Source organism: Hakea prostrata, unplaced genomic scaffold (assembly GCF_041222555.1).
Source record: "Hakea prostrata isolate BN-2017 unplaced genomic scaffold, UWA_Hpros_2 contig_63, whole genome shotgun sequence".
Taxonomy (NCBI): domain Eukaryota; kingdom Viridiplantae; phylum Streptophyta; class Magnoliopsida; order Proteales; family Proteaceae; genus Hakea; species Hakea prostrata.
This window is the reverse complement of record NW_028291182.1, coordinates 175,304-192,770: the sequence shown is the minus strand read 5'-3', so window position 1 is coordinate 192,770 and position 17,467 is coordinate 175,304. Positions and strand designations below refer to the sequence as shown.

Below are 17,467 nucleotides of genomic sequence, written 5' to 3'. Positions count from 1 at the left end.
CCCAGAACTGCAATCAAGGCTCAGGCATTAGCCGATTTTGTAGTAGAAACTACTGCACCGGTGGAACCCACCACCGAGGATCCCATTATACCAACCACTTGGGAGGTATATGTGGATGGTTCGAGTAATAAAGATGGAGCAGGAGCTGGAATTCTATTAAAAAGTCCAGCAGGATTTATTATTCGATATGCTTTGAGATTTGCATTTGAAGCAAGTAATAACCAAGCAGAATATGAGGCTCTGATAGCAAGACTTCGGTTGTCAAAAGCATTATCTATTGCAGATGTTACTATTTATAGTGACTCTCAACTTATAGTCAACCAAGTCCAGGGGGAGTATGGTATTAAAGAACCACGTTTGCAGAAATATCAAGAGATAGTGCAGGCATTTCAAGGACAATTTCGGAATTTGAAGATATCTCAGATTTCGAGGAATGAAAATTCAGTGGCAGACGAGCTATCCCGACTAGCCAATGCCAAAGAAAAGAATCTAGACCCTTCGGTCTATATTGAAGAGATAACTTTTCCAAGTTATCATGAGAAAGAAATTTCTTATATTGAAGCAGAGCGTTGCTGGATGGATCCGATAATCGAGTATCTGAGAGATGACAAACTACCCGAGGATCCAAAAGAGGCAAAATTGATCAAATCATACACCACATTCAAGAACAAGATCCAACTATAAGACATCGGATGAAAATCCGTGTGGGTCCTTCAACACTTATGGAATTTTTTCGGATCTTCTTAAGTCGAGGCATCGGATGAAAATCCGAGTGAGTTCCTTTTGCAAGGCGTCGGTTTAAAACCCGAGTGAGTTCCTTCAAGACTTATTGAATTTTCGAATTATCTTTAAGTAAAGGCATCGGTTTAAAACTCGAGTGCGTTCCTTCTCAGACTTATTGTATTTCTCCGGAAATCTTTAAGTAAAGGCATTGTTTCAAACAACTACGACCTAATTCAACAGCGATTCAAGTGGCTAGCAAAGTTCAAGATGAAGTAAATTTCTTATTTCTTCAAAAGATCGAAAGAGGCCAGTATCAAAACAATTACAAGAGCTGGATACAATCTTCGGTCAAAAAAGAAAGTCATCATCGGTGATTACTAAGAAGTCATACAAGATTGACACAACTTTGCTAGAACAAACATATGAATCAACCATTGGTATGGAGTCAAGGAAAAGAAGAGGAGAAATGAGGATTACAAAAAAATATTTCTGTATGCATAAGATCCTCCGCAATTTCATACTCTTTGTCCAGCTTGTTCAGGAGAAGTATGGTCCTCGACCAAACTTGCATTCAAGATGAGCTTGTCATAATTGACTTCTTCCAGGGGAGAATAAACAGGAGAATCTTCCAGAAAATGCATAATATCTGGATCGGAAGGTGGAAGATCAATCTTATCTTTGGTCCAGTCAGGAGGAGGAATACCCAGGTTGGTAAATACTTCAGGATGGCAAACTGCACTGTAGGGAGTTGTATCAAAATGAGGATCCTTCCTTAATATTGATTCCCATACTTCGTTCTCACCATCCCGATGCCTGCAAGTTATAAGCATTCAGCATATCAACAAAGGGCTTACTGTGTAAATACTTGAAGACGCAGGCTCTGCGAACATCAGTTGGAAGGGATTCGGGCAAAAGAACGACAACTTGCCTTTGAGGTAACGTTTCAGATCCTTTGGCTCCTAACTTTCCAACTGCTCGCTGCAGTCGCCGGATCTTCTCCCTGGCATCATCCAAGTCCGACTGAAGATGACCAATCATTGAATTATTTTCTCCTGCCACATCCCAAGCTAGTTTTCGAAGGCGAACAATCTCAGCATCTTTAGCTTCAGAGATTTCCCGAAGCCTGGAAACTTCATTGCTCAACCTACTGAGCCTAGAAACTGCTTCCACTTGGTTGTGGAAGTTACCAGTAAGACTCCTGCAAGCAACTTCCGAGTTAAAAAGGAGCATAAGAGGAATTTTTCAGAATCAAAGGATAATGAAGAAAGACTTACATCACCAGTGACTTTGTAAAGACTTCATCTGGAAGTTTGGAAAGAACTGCGCTCTCAGAAGTCATTCGAGCAGCAGTACACCATTCCAACGCTTTGTCAAACTCGTTTGACACTAATTCAGGCAAAGGATGAGAAGGATGAGCTACATCAAGAGAAGGATGAGCTGCATCACTTGTCACCCGACGGCGCTTCCTGGTGGCAAAATCCTCCAACTCGGAAGGAGAGGAAGAGGATGCCAAAAAAGCACTAGAATTGGAAATAGGAGCAACATCTGCTGGGACCACACCTTCATCAGATGCCAACATAGTTGCCTCAGATGCCCGAAGAGTCTCCTTCGAGGGTGCACCAACAGTCTCACCAGCAAGGGCGTCGGCAGCTCCATCAACAACGGAGTGATCAAAATCTTCCTGGGAAAGACGAGCGATCACTTCAGGTAAAAGAGGCGTAGGGACGGTATCAATAGAAACTGTGGGAATCTGACATGAAGATTCACCAACAGCAGTCGCCCTACGCTGGGAGGATTCACTAGCTGAAACCACCTCACTGGCCCCAACCACCACTGACGGAACGATTTTCTTGCTAGACTTCGCTCTGATAAAGTTCGAGTTGATCTTGGGAGCCACTATATACACAGAAAGCCGTATCAGGTACAAATATCCAACGACGACAAAAAAAAAGGGAAACCCTAGTTCTCTATCACTTATGAAAAATCCGATTAACTAAACCCCAAGTACTACTACTGTGCAGTTTACTCAAGGGGGAAGTGGGGAAAGAGATGAGTAATCAAAAACTCACTTGTTCAGAAGTTGATAGAGCTATTTTTGGAGTACGAGGAATACGGAAGCAGGCAGAAGGATGGAATGTCGCTTTAGCACTTTAGCAAATCTAACTTGCAGATAGCAGGATAGATGAAGAGTACCCACGAAGGCTTTAAATAGCCTCAGGTATTAAGACGACGGTTGAAGGCTAAGGACAACCGACGACCTAGATCGAAATGACACTTCGAAATCCGCAGAAAGCAAGATCAATGGCTGGAGGGATGCCACATGGAAAAGTGTGGAAACGCGCACATGATACAGAGATACCTCCAATAGTCCAAACTAGTAGAAGTCTATTTCTCAACGGATCTAACCATTGAGATCCAATGACTACCCGAAGAAGGCTCAAGTGCATCCAACGAAGGAGATTCGAAGGTACACTCTATATAAACCTCACTACCATACGAGGTGAGGAGGATCGAAAAACACACTATCTGAGACTCAGGTTCAGATACATTCTGATAAACTTAAACTATCAGCGTTCTGCTATCTAGATCACCTTTCCCAGTTATTCATTCTTTAGCTCTGTGCTTCTAGCAGAGCCGTTTGTGATTAAGTTCATCAACTGACTTAGCCTTCGGAGGTGGACTCCCGACCCCAGCGGTTGGGCCACATCTGACGCTTTCGTTTTGCAGGTCATCACGAGGAGATCTAAGGGCTGAGCATATTTTGGACGCATCAAAGATATATGATGGTATGATACGCACTATTCAAAATGTGCGGCATGTGAAGGGTCTAAAGAAGAATCTATTGTCTTTGCGACATTTAGCACATTACCTTTCGAGTCTTGAATCATTGGGATAAAATTGGTAAGATTGTCCATTGATTCTAAAGATTTTGTTGTAGAATAGTGAGAGAAATCGCCTAAAAAGTGCAAGAAATAACTTAAAAATCGCAAAAAAAAAAAAAAAAAAAAATCGATATTTTTCGATATATCGCGAGAAATGGTGCGGTATCGAATTTCGGTACTAGGTTTGTTTTGCCAGGCATTGAAATCACCGAATTTGACAATTTTTCTTTCCTTGCATTCAATAACTCGACTTCAACAGCTAAAAAGCTTAAAATCCCAAACTCATCAAAATCCCAGACCCATGAGATGAAAGTGTTAAAAATGATGAGGAAGGTTTTGTGGAACAATGATTTTTAATACGGAAATGATCCTATTGGTTCATAAGCGTGTCAATTGTAAAGCGTTTTGAGTGGCATAGCTGGTGGCACTTAAATGAATGCTGATTTAATTTACTGTTCTTACTTTTTAGTGTTTCCCTCTTCATCAAATCATAGCAATTGTTTTCTAATTTGACTGTCTTCACCAAATTATATAGTCATATATGTTGTGTAGTCTTAGTCCCACATCAAGTAGAAGTGGGAGTTTGTTAAGAGTTTTAGTCCCAGTTCGAGTCGATGTGGGAGGGAGAGGCTATAAAAGGATGCCTCCCCCTCCATATGTAATTCATCCCAAAATCTTCCCTCTTGTATATTTCTTTAAATATAGTGGAGTTTTCTCTCTTGTCCATATATTCTTGTGTTCTTTTTTTTTCTCTTATTTGCTGATTGTTCTATTCGGTGGGTTTTTCATAACCCGACAATGCAGATCTCCTGAAATAATAAAATGACATATTTGATTATTCAGGATATATTGATATGTGGGCATCCAACCAGCCGTACAATAGGATGGATTATGCTATTTTAGTACAAATGCAAATCTCCAAAAATAACAAAATGCCATCTGTTAATTGTTCAAAATGTATAAGAGATAAGTGGCACAGAAAATATCAAGATGTAATGTGGAATTTAATCAACAAATAGCATGCTATTAATGGGTGTTGGCATGGAATCTCGCTCGTCCTTCCCTGTCATGAACCTACAAAATACGTGCTCGATCTTGTGTGGTCGAGGTACGTCTCCGACGAGCAAGTCAGTACCAATGATATGATCTCAACTACTCAATAGAGAATTCAAGTAATTGATCACCCAAAATATGAATACTTACCCCTTCTGTTTACCTGAGGAGTATATATATATAGTGTAAGATAGTAGAGTTATATTCGGAATATGACTCTAAGATGAGTTGCTCTCGAAAAATAACTCTACAAAGCGTTCTTTACCTAACTTATCTTTTCATCAAGTTGATAGGTGCTAGGAGTCTACCTTTGTCCGGTTCCTTAAACTTGTTAGGTGGATGTACTTGTTATTATGGTCGGTCCTACCATGGATTGTCTGGTCGAACCGTATTAGGTAACAAGCCTGGTCGGACCGTGCAGTTTATGGATTTAGACCGGAAGATATGGGATTACCTTTTTAGTCATTAACATAAGCCCCCCAGTCCATTGAGTCCGAACACATAGTGTTCAGCCCAATGGATTATATCTGCCCAGTACATCAATGCTTGGTCGTTTCGACCATGAACTACATGGGGAAATGTAACGTCTTCATCATGAGTAGCCGTCATTTACGCACATGTTTCAAGGCACTATCTTCGAAATCTATACGTGATTGATACATGTCATCACCGTCGTTTCTCATTAAATGCTTGTCATTATGGCGAAATGACTCTTCATTTTCCTCCGTCCACCTGCTAATTTTCATAGCCGTTGGATGAGTGTATTGGAATGATCGTATCCTGATGGCCCATTAGGTGCTTGCTTAGAACTCTTGGATAGGAATATAATGCTTGTCATAATGATGAAATGACTCTTGATCTTCCACCGTCCACTTGTTCGTCTTTGTGGCCGTTGGATGGGCGTATTGTAGTGATAGTATCCTGATCGTCCATTAGATGTTTTCCTTGGAGCTCTTGGATTGGAATCTTCACGTTGCTTATTTATAGGTCACAGTCGTCTTCCTTTGTACTTCATTTCACTGTTGTTTGCATTGTTGTTGCTTGTGAAGAAGAGAAACGATTACTGTCTTCAAAAGTTCGTTGCATTTTTTCTTCTTCAACTTGCTTCCCTTATCATTTTTTCCGGAGGATTTCAACTAGTAAGTCTACACTGTTCTCCCTTCGTCTTTCACATTGTTTTTCTTCATTCGTATCGTCTGCAAAACCTTATATTTCATTTTTGTTTTTGTTTTTCTGTCCTTTGTCCTTGTTTATATTCCCCTTCCTCTACTTCTTTTGGTCTTTCCTTTTAGTCATAAAAGACTATGGTGATCCTGAAAAGAGGTTATGTCCTAGCAGAACATAGGGTAGACATAGGTACAGGACCTTCAGGTTCTTCTCCTTTAGATGAGTCAGAAACTGAACTTCTTAATAATCCCGAACTCAGTGCTAGTGTCCGGTCCGAAGAACCCATTGACGACCGTTCTGGTCGAGAACCCTCAAGCAATGATGGTGAGGAGGTAGACGTAGAGTCCCAACACAGAACTGTAGCCCTTAGTGCCCGAGCACGTTTTAAAGCTGATCGGAAGAGATGGAAAGACAGCTTGACTTTGGAAGAATACAAACTCGAGCAAGCTAAGGAATTGAATCCCGACCATATAGACTACGATCCATACTCCTCGGGCACAGATTTCATTCCTTCCCAAATGACCGAAGAGTGGTTAGATTATATTAAACAAAAATATGAAATTCCTTCCGACCATATCCTCCGAGTACTGACCCCTGAAGAAAGGGTGAACTCTCCTCATCCCGGGAAGTTTGCCTTGTATGAGGATGCCCTCAAGAGTGGCTTCCGTCTTCCCGTCCAACCTTTATTTCGGGACATCATGCGTCATTTTCGTATGTGCCCGGGGATGTTTGTACCCAATAGTTGGCACAATGTCATATGCTTTTGGGGATTTTGCCAAGGTAATAGAGTGAACGTCCGACCGACCCTCCCTTTGTTTCTTCATTTTTTTATGGCGAAGAAGCAAGAACAGGATGGGTGGTTCTATTTGTCTAAAAGAACATCTTCTCAATGTGGTTGGGAAGGGAACTTCGTCAGGATGGGCACCCTTCCGTCCAATACTAGAGGGTGGCGACCCAAATATTTTTTTGTACGGCCTCCTACCAAACCTACTTTCCCGTGTACTGGGTTCGTGGTCTGGCCGATGGATCAAATGATTATCCTGCTTTGACTGAGGCCGAGGAGCATGCTAGGCAGCGGATTCTTCGGCTTCCAACTACGGACAGGAATATGTTTGCCATCCATGGTCACTGTACGGAATACCCCAATGTTTTAAGCCATTGGGGATTCCTTCCCGGTAAGTTATCCCCTGTGCTGCATATTTTCTTTTATTGACTTGTTGATGTCACTTTGGTCGGTACTAATGGTGTGTGTACTTTTTAGTGAGGCTAGATCCAGTGTCTTCTAAACAAGCTGCCGAAGAGGAAGCTGCCGAAGCTGAAGAGAGGATTCCGACCAAACCAGATCGGCCTCGCTCTGCTAAAGACAAACAGACTTTGGAGACTTCTTTGGCCCAAAAGAGACAAAAAAGCTCCACTGTTCTTCCTCCTTGGGTGTCTAAGAAGAAAGCGTCCATGTCTTTCATTGCAGGGTCGGGAAGAGATGAGGACGTTATTCATGATTCTCCATTGGAGCCTGGCATTGAATCCCGACCGTCCGTTGGGTCGTCTACTCTTGTTCCCCAGGGTCCTTGAATTCCTGATTCCTTTGTTTTGAATAATCATAACGATGGGACTGAAGTGGCAAAGGATTGGCTATCGGGAGTTGCTCTTCCTGCTGACCAAAAAATTCTTAAGAGACATTGGGTCTTCCCGTACACAGGATGTCATGACCAGGTTAGTTCTCCATTAGCCCGAGTAATATGTCTTTGCTTTCTTTCATGCGTTTAGAATTTTTTTTCTTTCTGGCAAGCTGGTATGTGCTTTAACCCAAGCTTGGACGAGAAATATAGAGGTTTCTCAGAGGGACGTAGCAGCCATCCATATGCTTGAAGGAAAAGTCAAAGAGTTGAGCGCCCGAGTAGATCGCCTGACCGAGGAGAAACTTGAGTCTGATGCTCGAGCAAAATCGGCTGAAGATAAAGCTTCCACATTTTGCTCGAAAATTGCTGACCTTAAGGGTTCTTTGGAGGCCAAGGATACGACTCTTTCCTTGGCCGAGCAGGAGAAGGCACAAAAAGATGAGTTCATTAGAGATTTATCCGACCAAATCTGTGATGCCTCGCATCTTTTTATATTGTTATTTTATTATCGTGTGTGAATGTGTCAATCTTTAAAATTATTAAAGGCGATGATTGATTTTATGGTTTAATCAAATGATTTGAGTGTAGTTAAAGGATAGCTTAAATGAGACTAGATCCAATTGACATTTGGTCGAGGTCAGACATCGTTTGTGGATCCCACAACAGTGGAATTAGACTGAACTGAAAATGAGGAAATGATCAGCATGATTTCCTGAACCCAGAGGTACTAATATTAGCACCTCAGAGTGGGCCTTGCATAAGATATTACAGTGGGCCCACAAGCCCATAACAAAGCCCATTAGTCATATAATAAAATATATACTATATGTATAATATATTATATATATTATATATATATATATATATATATTATATAATTAACTGACTTAAGAGAGTTAAATAAGGAAGATTTTTGCTGCGTAGTGGAGAAGCAAGAGAAGAAGAGTAGAAGAAAGGAGAGACGAGTGGGGAGAAGAGAAGAGGAGAGAGAGAAAGAGTGGAGAAGAAGTGGAGGGAGAGAAGAGAAAATGGAGGGAAGCCATTAAAGGCTTAGAGAAGAGAGAGAAGAAAACTATGGGGAGGAGAGGAGAGAGAAGGAGTGGAGTAAGACAAGAGAGGAAAGAGAAGAAAAACTGTGGGGAGGAGAGAGAAAGTAGGAGAGAGAAAATAAATAAATAAAGAAGGGAAAATTTCCCGTTGGTTTCTACGCATTCAAAATAGTCAGTAATTGTTCGAGGTATAAGAGGGAGAGCGGATTCTTGACTGATCCAGGGTCAAAACACACACACATGGAACCAGGACAGGTAAGTAATATTGACCAACCTGTAAATGTTAAGTGGGTGATTTCTTTTAGTAAACATATAACATGCACATGATAACATAAAGTCTATTTTATTTATTCATTGATGCAATATATGGAAAGTGCATGATATATGTGTGTTTGTGTATTGAACAAAATGCCTGGATTGGATGACAGCCTAATGAATTGACTGAACTGCTTGACTTGGAATGCTAATAGTATTCTTGAACTGTTAATTATGAATTTGAAATGATGCTTATGCTTATCAGATATGGACTTGTCATGCTCTCATATTTAAATGATTGAATCGCATGAATTGTGTCCAGATGAGACTGAATGACGATTGGATTGAAAAATGTTTATGGGAAAAGACAGAGCATGGTAAGGCAATTCTGAAAGTGAAAATAAGAAAGAGAAAAAGAATAAAAGGTAATGGCATCTGTAAGTCTTGGTACTTATGTACCCAAATGGGAGGGCATGAAGCGAGACTGAAAAGTGAAAAGATATACTAGACTGATGATGGCCTTCTGTAGAAAACACCTGGCCTTGTGCCTAAAGACTGAAAGAGAATCTCTTTATGAGAACCTCTAAGACTGAGATTGAGACTGAGACTGATGCCACTGGTGTGGTTGAGACTGATGCCACTTGTGTGGTTTAGACTGATGGTGCTCACTCTACAGGTAGTGCTTAGGTCTGGTTTAATAATAAAAAAAATTAAAAAAAAATAAAAGGAAAAAGGAAAAAGGAAATTGGAATACATGATATTATATGACAGTGATGTGATGATTGATATATGATGAATTGTTTGACTTACTTACATGGTTGTCTATATTGCTTACTAGGCTGCAAGGCTCACTATTGAAAATGTTGACAGGTCCTCAGATATGTGATAAGGGTAAGGGTGCTGCCACTTGACAGTACTTTGAAAGATGAAGATGGAAACCTTTTTCTCTGTCTGATATCCCAAATCTCCGACACCTTGAGCTCACAGAAAACAACTTCTCCGGCAATATTCTGGTTAGCTTCGGCCGATTTCCACACCTTGAGGTGCTCTCACTCATTGCAAATTGGTTGAATGGAACCGTTCCATCGTTCCTCGGAAACATTTCTACTTTGAAACAACTTAATTTGGCATACAACCCTTTCGTACCGAGTCGGCTCCCTCCGGAGTTCGGTAACTTGAGTCGTCTTGAAGTTCTCTGGCTCACTCAGTGTAATCTCGTGGGTCAGATTCCAGACTCACTCGGCCGACTTCAACACTTGCAGGACTTGGATTTGGCCAAAAATAATCTTCACGGTCTCATTCCCATCTCCATTACCAACCTTTTGAATGTTGTACAAATTGAGCTCTATTTCAATTTTCTATCAGGTGGGCTACCTAGAATGTCCAATTTGAAGGGGTTGAGAAGATTGGATATATCTGGGAACAACTTGAAAGGGTCGATTCTAAAGGAGTTGTGCGGCTTATCTCTGGAGTCGCTGGACATTTATCACAATCAGGTGGAGGGAACTTTGCCTGCATGCATTACCAGGTCTCCAAACCTTTATGATTTGAGGATTTCCGAAAACTTGCTTACCAGAGAGTTGCCCAAGGACCTTGGGAAGTATTCCCCGTTGCAGATGTTGGATGTTGCATACAATCAATTTTCAGGCGAGATACCGGCTTATTTGTGTGCAAAGGGCTATCTTTAGCAGTTAATTCTCATCTATAACAGATTCTCTGGGCAGATTCCAGAGAGCCTCGGTGATTGTTTAAGCTTGAGGAGAGCTCGATTGATGGGTAATCGGCTCTCTGGTGAGGTTCCTGCGGCATTTTGGGGATTGCCCAATGTGACTCTACTTGAGCTTGTGGAGAATTCATTCACTGGTGAGATATCGAAAATGATTTCTGGGGCTTCTAATCTTTCCGTTTTGCTCATCTCTGGAAACAGGTTCAATGGACGCATACCTAATGAAATTGGAATGCTGAAGAATCTCGTCATGTTTTCTGGTGGTAATAATCGCTTTACAGGGCCTCTCCCTGCTACATTGGCTGGCAAAGCTCACTGAGCTCACCAGGCTGGATCCTCACAATAATTAACTGTCTGGTGAGCTTCCGTCTGGTTTCCTGTCCTCGTTAAAGAAGCTCGATGAGTTGAACCTTGCCAACAATGAGCTCTCTGGGAAAATACCAGTTCAAATTGGTAGCTTGCCCGTGCTCGTGGGAGTTGACCTGTCCGGAAAAAATTTCCCTGGAAATATCCCTCTCCAATTGCAGAACTTGAAGCTGAGCAGATTTAATCTATCAAATAACGACTTATCAGGAGACCTTCCTCCTCTCTTCAACAAGGTAACTTATAGAGATAGCTTATTGGGCAACCCAGGCTTGTGTGGGAATCTACTACCGCACTATCACAGAAGAAGTCAAGCTAGGGACCACCAAGTTTTCGTGTGGTCGCTTTGCTCTGTATTTATATTTATTGCGTGCGTCGTCTTCCTTATTGGATACGTCAGGTGGTTCTACTACAGGTACCCAAGTCTGACAAACGTGAACAACGGTAACAACAAGTCAAAATGGACTTTAACTCCGTTCTACCAAGTGGGTTTTAGTGAAAAGGAAATCTTGGATTCCCTGAACGAAGATAATGTGATCAGCATTGGAGCTTCTTGGAACGTTTACAGGGCAATACTAGGTAATGGAGAGGTAGTAGCTGTGAAGAAGTTCAGGGGTGGTGAGGTTCCAAATGATGGTTTCGCGGCAGAGGTTGAGACATTGGGGAAGATTAGGCACAAAAATATTGTCAAATTATTGTGTTGTTGTACTACCAGTGATTGCAGGCTTCTTGTTTATGAGTATATGCCAAATGGAAGCTTGGGTGATTTGCTGCACATAAGCAACGGGAGCAGCTTGTTGGATTGGCCAACGAGATATAAGATTGCAGTGGATGCAGCCAAGGGGCTTTCCTATCTGCATCACGATTGTGTCTCCCCAATTGTCCACAGAGACGTGAAGTCAAACAATATCTTGGTGGATGGTGATTTTGGGGCACGGGTGGGCGATTTCGGGATTGCTAAGGTGGTTGACATGACTGGAAACGAACAAATATCCATGTCCATGATAGTTGGTTCATATGGTTACATTGCTCCAAGTTTGTCATACCATCCATCCCAAGCTCAATCAGTGTGCTACATGTATATAGCATTAAACATCTTTTCTGTTTTTTTTTGGTAAACGAAGATTTAATTAAAACCAGGGCAAGAAGGGCCCAAGACATCCTGATTACAAGCTTCAAGGAGCTAGGGAATGGAAATAGACCATACAGTCCTACTTGCCATGGACTGGGCCTTCCTAGCTAGATTGTCAACCACAGAGTTGGCCCATCTAGAAATAAAGGAAACCGACCAAGACGGTTCCAAATCGAGCAAAAACCTAATGTCCTCCACCACTCGAATTGCCTCTGTCTCACAAGGAAGAGAGTGGTTACCAATACGAAGGACAAGAGATTCCGAATCACATTCAAAGATCACATTTGTTAGACCTTGTTCCTTCACCCACCAGATCGCCTCTCTGAGCGCAAGAGCCTCCCCTGTAAAGGTACCCACTTCAGCACATGGAACAGATGCCGCCCAAAGACATCTTCCGCCAGAGTTTCTCAAGATCAGACCTAAACCTGCACAGTGCTCAGTTCTTGAACAAGAAAAGTCTGAATTCATCTTCAGATTTTGGCTGAAAGGAGCTTTCCAAACCCTAGCAGCTGGGGTAGTGGGAGGTGACACTCTCTGCTGAAGATCCTAGAATTCTCGGTATGTTCTCCAGATCTTATCCACTATGGAATTAGGACTCCATTTCATCTCTTTAAAACACAAATCATTCCTAGCCAGCCACAGATTCCAACAAGCGAAGCCGAAGAGACTAACAAGCTTCTTTTTTGTCTCTTTATCCAGGGAATGCAGATTTACCCAGTTGTTCAGAACCCCCTACAGTGATTTTTGCCTCAAAGTATCGATGCAGCTATTTATCCCAAGACCGAACCAAATAGCTCTTGAATGATTGCACTCAAAAAGGATATGATCCAAGGTTTCAATCTCTTTGCAGCACCTTCTATATATAGGATCAATTTGATTTTCCTGGTTAGTAGATTCTCTCCTGTAGCCACTGCCTGATTCAGTCCTTTCCATAAGAAATTTCTAATTTTTGGATAGCCTTGAATATTCCACACTAGCTTCCATACCTTTGTGGGCACATCTTCCCAATTGTGGCGACGAGAGGAGGAAGGAGCCAAGCGAGCCCTAAGATCCCTGCGATTACATAGGAGATGGTAAGCACTTTTAACAATAAAGATTCCATTTGCTGCTCCACCCCAAACTACAGAGTCGCTGACTGGTATTTGCCCAATCTGTATTTTGAGAATTGCATTCACTTCATCCAGTGTAAATAATTGTTGTAATAGTTGCCTATTCCAAGAGTTGGAGGTGGGCTCAATAAGGTCGGAGACCCACCGAATAGCAACCGATCTAGGATTGGGGGATGTGATCTTGAAAGAGGGCAAATTTGGAATCCAATTCTCATCCCAAATAGAGGTACTTGCGCCATTACCAATCACAGAAATGAGCCCCATTTGAAGAACCTTTCTACCTTTTAAAATACTCTGCCATGCCCAAGATGAGCCAGATCCTTTCCGGGCCTCGAGAAAGTTACAATTTGGGTAGTAAATTGATTTGATAAATTTGGCCCATAGAGAATCCGGCTAGGCCCATAAGCGTCAAGCCACCTTTGCCAACAAAGCCCAATTGTGTAAAGTAGGATCACGAAATCCTAACCCACCCTTCTCTTTAGATCTACAAAGTCTGGACCAAGACATCCAGTGAAGCTTCTGTTCGTCTCCTTTCTGACCCTAGTAGAAATTTGAAATCGCTTTCCTAGTCTCATTATGAACTGCAACAGGAAGGAGAAAATGTGAGCCCGAATAAGAAGATATCGCCGATGCCACTGATTTGATAAGAATCTCACGCCCTGCTTGAGAACGCAGCTTAACCTTCCAACCCTGGGTCCTTTTCTTGATTTTTTCCTCAATGTCTTTGAAGATATCTGATTTTTTAACACAAAAAAACCCAAATATTTGGAAAGCCCATCCCCATATTTAATTTTTAGCACCCTAGAAAACCATCTTCGAAAACGCACCGGAGTGTTGGAGCTAAAAGTGAATAAAGATTTACCTTCATTAATGACCTGACCACTTGCTTGGCAGTAGATGTCCATACATGCCTTCAGATGACAAATCTGTTGAAGGTTAACTTCTGAAAACATTAAGCAGTCATCAACAAATAGGAGATGCGAGATGCGTGGAGCTCTATTTTTCACATTGATTCCTTTGACTAGGTCTTGACCTTCGGCATAGCCTACCAAGGAACTGAGAACCTGAGATCCCAAGATAAATAAAAATGGAGAAAGTGGATCGCCTTGGCGAATTCCACGGGAGGGACAAAATGATCCTTTCTCCACCCCATTGATCAGCAATGTGTAAGAGACTAAAGTTATACACTCCATAACCATGTCCACCCAAATCTGACAGAAGCCCAATTTGAGAAGAGTGGCCCTAATAAAAGGCCATTCCAGGCGGTCATATGCTTTCTGTATATCTAATTTCATGGCTAAGAATTTTTTTCCCCTTTTTTTCGATGTTTAACATAATGAAAAATTTCATGGGCCATGAGCACATTGTCTGAAGTCAGCCTATCAGGAATAAAAGCAGATTGAGAAGGTGAAATAATACCTGATAAGAAGACCTTAAGCCTGTCCACGAAATTTTTTTAAATAATGTTGATCACCCTCCGCAAAGGCTAATAGGTCTAAAATGACCAGGACTCTCCGGATTTTCACACTTAGGAATAAGGCAAACAAAAGTCTTGTTCAATTCCTTCGGCATGGTTATCGATATGAAGAAGTTTCTAACACCACAACATATATCCTCTTTCGTGATGTCCCAAAATTTCTGATAGAAGAGGGGGGGAAATCCATGGGGCCCAGGGGTTTTGAGGGGCCCCATAGATTTCAAACAAGTAAGGATCTCTACCTCATTTGGGATTCTGCAAAGCTGCTCATTAACTTCATTACTTCATTTGGCTTCCTTTATTTTGTGGGTTGGTAGGATTTAATTAGCTTGTTGATTACTTATGTATATCTTTCTTTCTTACTAGCTGATATCACAATATTATTGGTAGCTTTCTGAACTTGTATTTGAATTTGATGCTGAATATGGATATACTCTTCGGGTGAATGAGAAGAGTGATACATACAGTTTCGGAGTGGTTCTTCTAGAGTTAGTCACAGGAAGAATCCCCATCGATCCTGAATTCGGCGACGAGGATTTGGTGAAATGGGTCCGCAGCATGACCGTGGGTCAGATAGGAATTGATAATGTCATTGATCCAAAGCTGGAGCCTCGTTTCAAGGAAGACATCTGCATGTTCCTAAATATTGGTCTCCTCTGCACTAGTCTAAGTCCAAGAAACCGTCCATCAATGAGAAGGGTGGTGAGGATGCTACAGGAAGTGAGTAGAAGATCGAAAGAAGAGCCCCTTGATCATGGAGAAAATTAGACGTCCACTGAGAAAATAAACAGAATACTGTACTAACATATGTAGAATAAAATGAACCAATATTTTATTGGTCTCCTCTACATTAGTCTAAGGCTTTTTTTTGGTATCAATTCTCATTTTCTATTATGAGGTTTTTTCATTATTTTAAGTTGTTTGGCATCTATTATCAGTTTTTTTTTTTATTATTTAAAATAATAGAAAAACTTGTCTATTATGAATTATGATGAGAATTTTATTTTTTTCATTTATGCACAAGTTTACTTAAAATTTTATGGTTAAAATGAGGGTAAAATAGTAAATACACATTTTATATAAAAATCGTAGTTTTTCCCTCTTTTATCACTTGTTCACTATTATTTACTACCAATTTTTTATTTTGACACCAAACTTATTTTTCATATCATAATTTATTTTCTATAAAATTTACCAAATCATTTTTCATTCTTGATCAATAATGAATTCTTGTACTTATTTCTTTTAAATAGGCATAATAGAGAATGAGAATTGATACCAAAAAGAGCCTTAGTCAAGCTCAGTTTCCGAGTTGGTAGAAAACTTATGTTGAGTTTGTATTAACCTGGGAGAGTTTCTAATTGAACCCACCCACAGCCACCCCTAGTTATTGAGCTTCCATTTGATTGTGATAAATTTTTTTTTTAATAATTTTGAAATCATAAATTCGACTAAAATGTAGAGGGTTGTACGGCAGTTTCTATCTCCCATCATGTGAGCTAAATGGTCTAAATGCAACTTGATGCCCAATGTGCATGGCTTATGTGGTCCATTGAAGGCAGCTTTTTTCTTCAAAGAGATAAAACTGAAAGAAGAAATGAATAGGACAAGAACTCTACAAATTTCAATTGAAGTTGAGACAAATGCCAACCAGTGTAGCAGCTGGAAATTTATTAGGTCTAACAAACAAGAAGAAAAAAAAAAAAGCTTCAGCCTACCCTGTATCTTCTACTAAAAAAAAAAGCTTCAGCCTACCTTCAGCAGGAGCTTGTTTGGCAGATGCATGTTCGACAGGAGCAGAGGCTTGAACGGGGTTGAGGAGATCTTCAACGTTGTTAGGAAGTTCAGCGTTCTCATTTACTTGGATGACTTTGGGTTTGGGAGAAGCTGGAGGTGAATCACTGAGATTACCTTCGATATTAAGATCTGATGGAGGGTAGTCTACCTTCTGAAGGGCCCACTCGGGAGCCCCTAGCTGCAACTCTTCAAAGACTTTGGCGTGGCAAGCTTCTTTATCACATCCACCTAGCTGGTACCCTACCTGGCATACCCGGGTATATGATCCACAGCCCCAAGGATCAAGTATCGAGCAACCCCCCCCAAACCCCAAAAAAAAAAAAAAAAAAAAAAAAAAAAAAAAAAAAAAAATAAAACCAAAAAAAAAGTGAAAACAAGGCAAAGATAAAAAATAAAATAACCGGGGGGGGGAAACCACCCGTCGTGGGGGGGGGGGGCCGCCGCCCCCCCCCCCCCGGGAGAGAAAGGCACCCCCGTGGGCGGGTGCATCTCATCCTTGAAGAAGGTCCCGAGGGCCTCATTCGGGAGAGATACCTCCCTGTTGGGCAGGCTCGTTTCTTCGTTGGAGAAGGTCCCGAGGGCCTCATTCGGGAGAGATACCTCCCTCTTGGGCAGGCTCGTTTCTTCGTTGGAGAAGTGCCACACTTGGGAAAAATATCCAACTCTAGCATTTCTCAGAAGACTCTCTTGACTAAGTCAAGAAGAGTTAGTTACTCATAAACACTCAGCATATCTATTCCGAGAATTGGGGAGGTGAGTCATCATAACGGCGATATCAGGTGCGACAAAGAAGGAGCCGTTATTCCACTACTCCACTCACTCCTCAACTATCGATCCGGAATCTAAGGAATCGCCGCCTCCAAGTAACTTCTATATAAACCTACCTCCAACATGGAGAAAGGTAATGAGAACTTTCATCTGAGTACTTACTCATTACGTTCTTGAGAACTCTCTCAAGAACCATTATTGTTACCTAGGCTGATTTGAGCGTCGGAGGCGGTTCCCCGGCCAAAACTAGGCCGGACCGTTCTTGCTTTCTTTGTGTGTGCAGGCATCTCAGTTATTCCAACTTGGTTGGAGAGCTCTTAAGGTGGTCATCTCAATATCCGGCTCTC

At 41.4% G+C, this 17,467-nt stretch overlaps 1 pseudogene; it reads left to right on the top strand.

Annotated features, from left to right (window-relative positions):
• Nucleotides 1-15,323, top strand: part of LOC148999032 (uncharacterized) — a 31,684-nt pseudogene extending 16,361 nt beyond the window's left edge.
• Nucleotides 15,324-17,467: the final 2,144 nt, after the last annotated feature.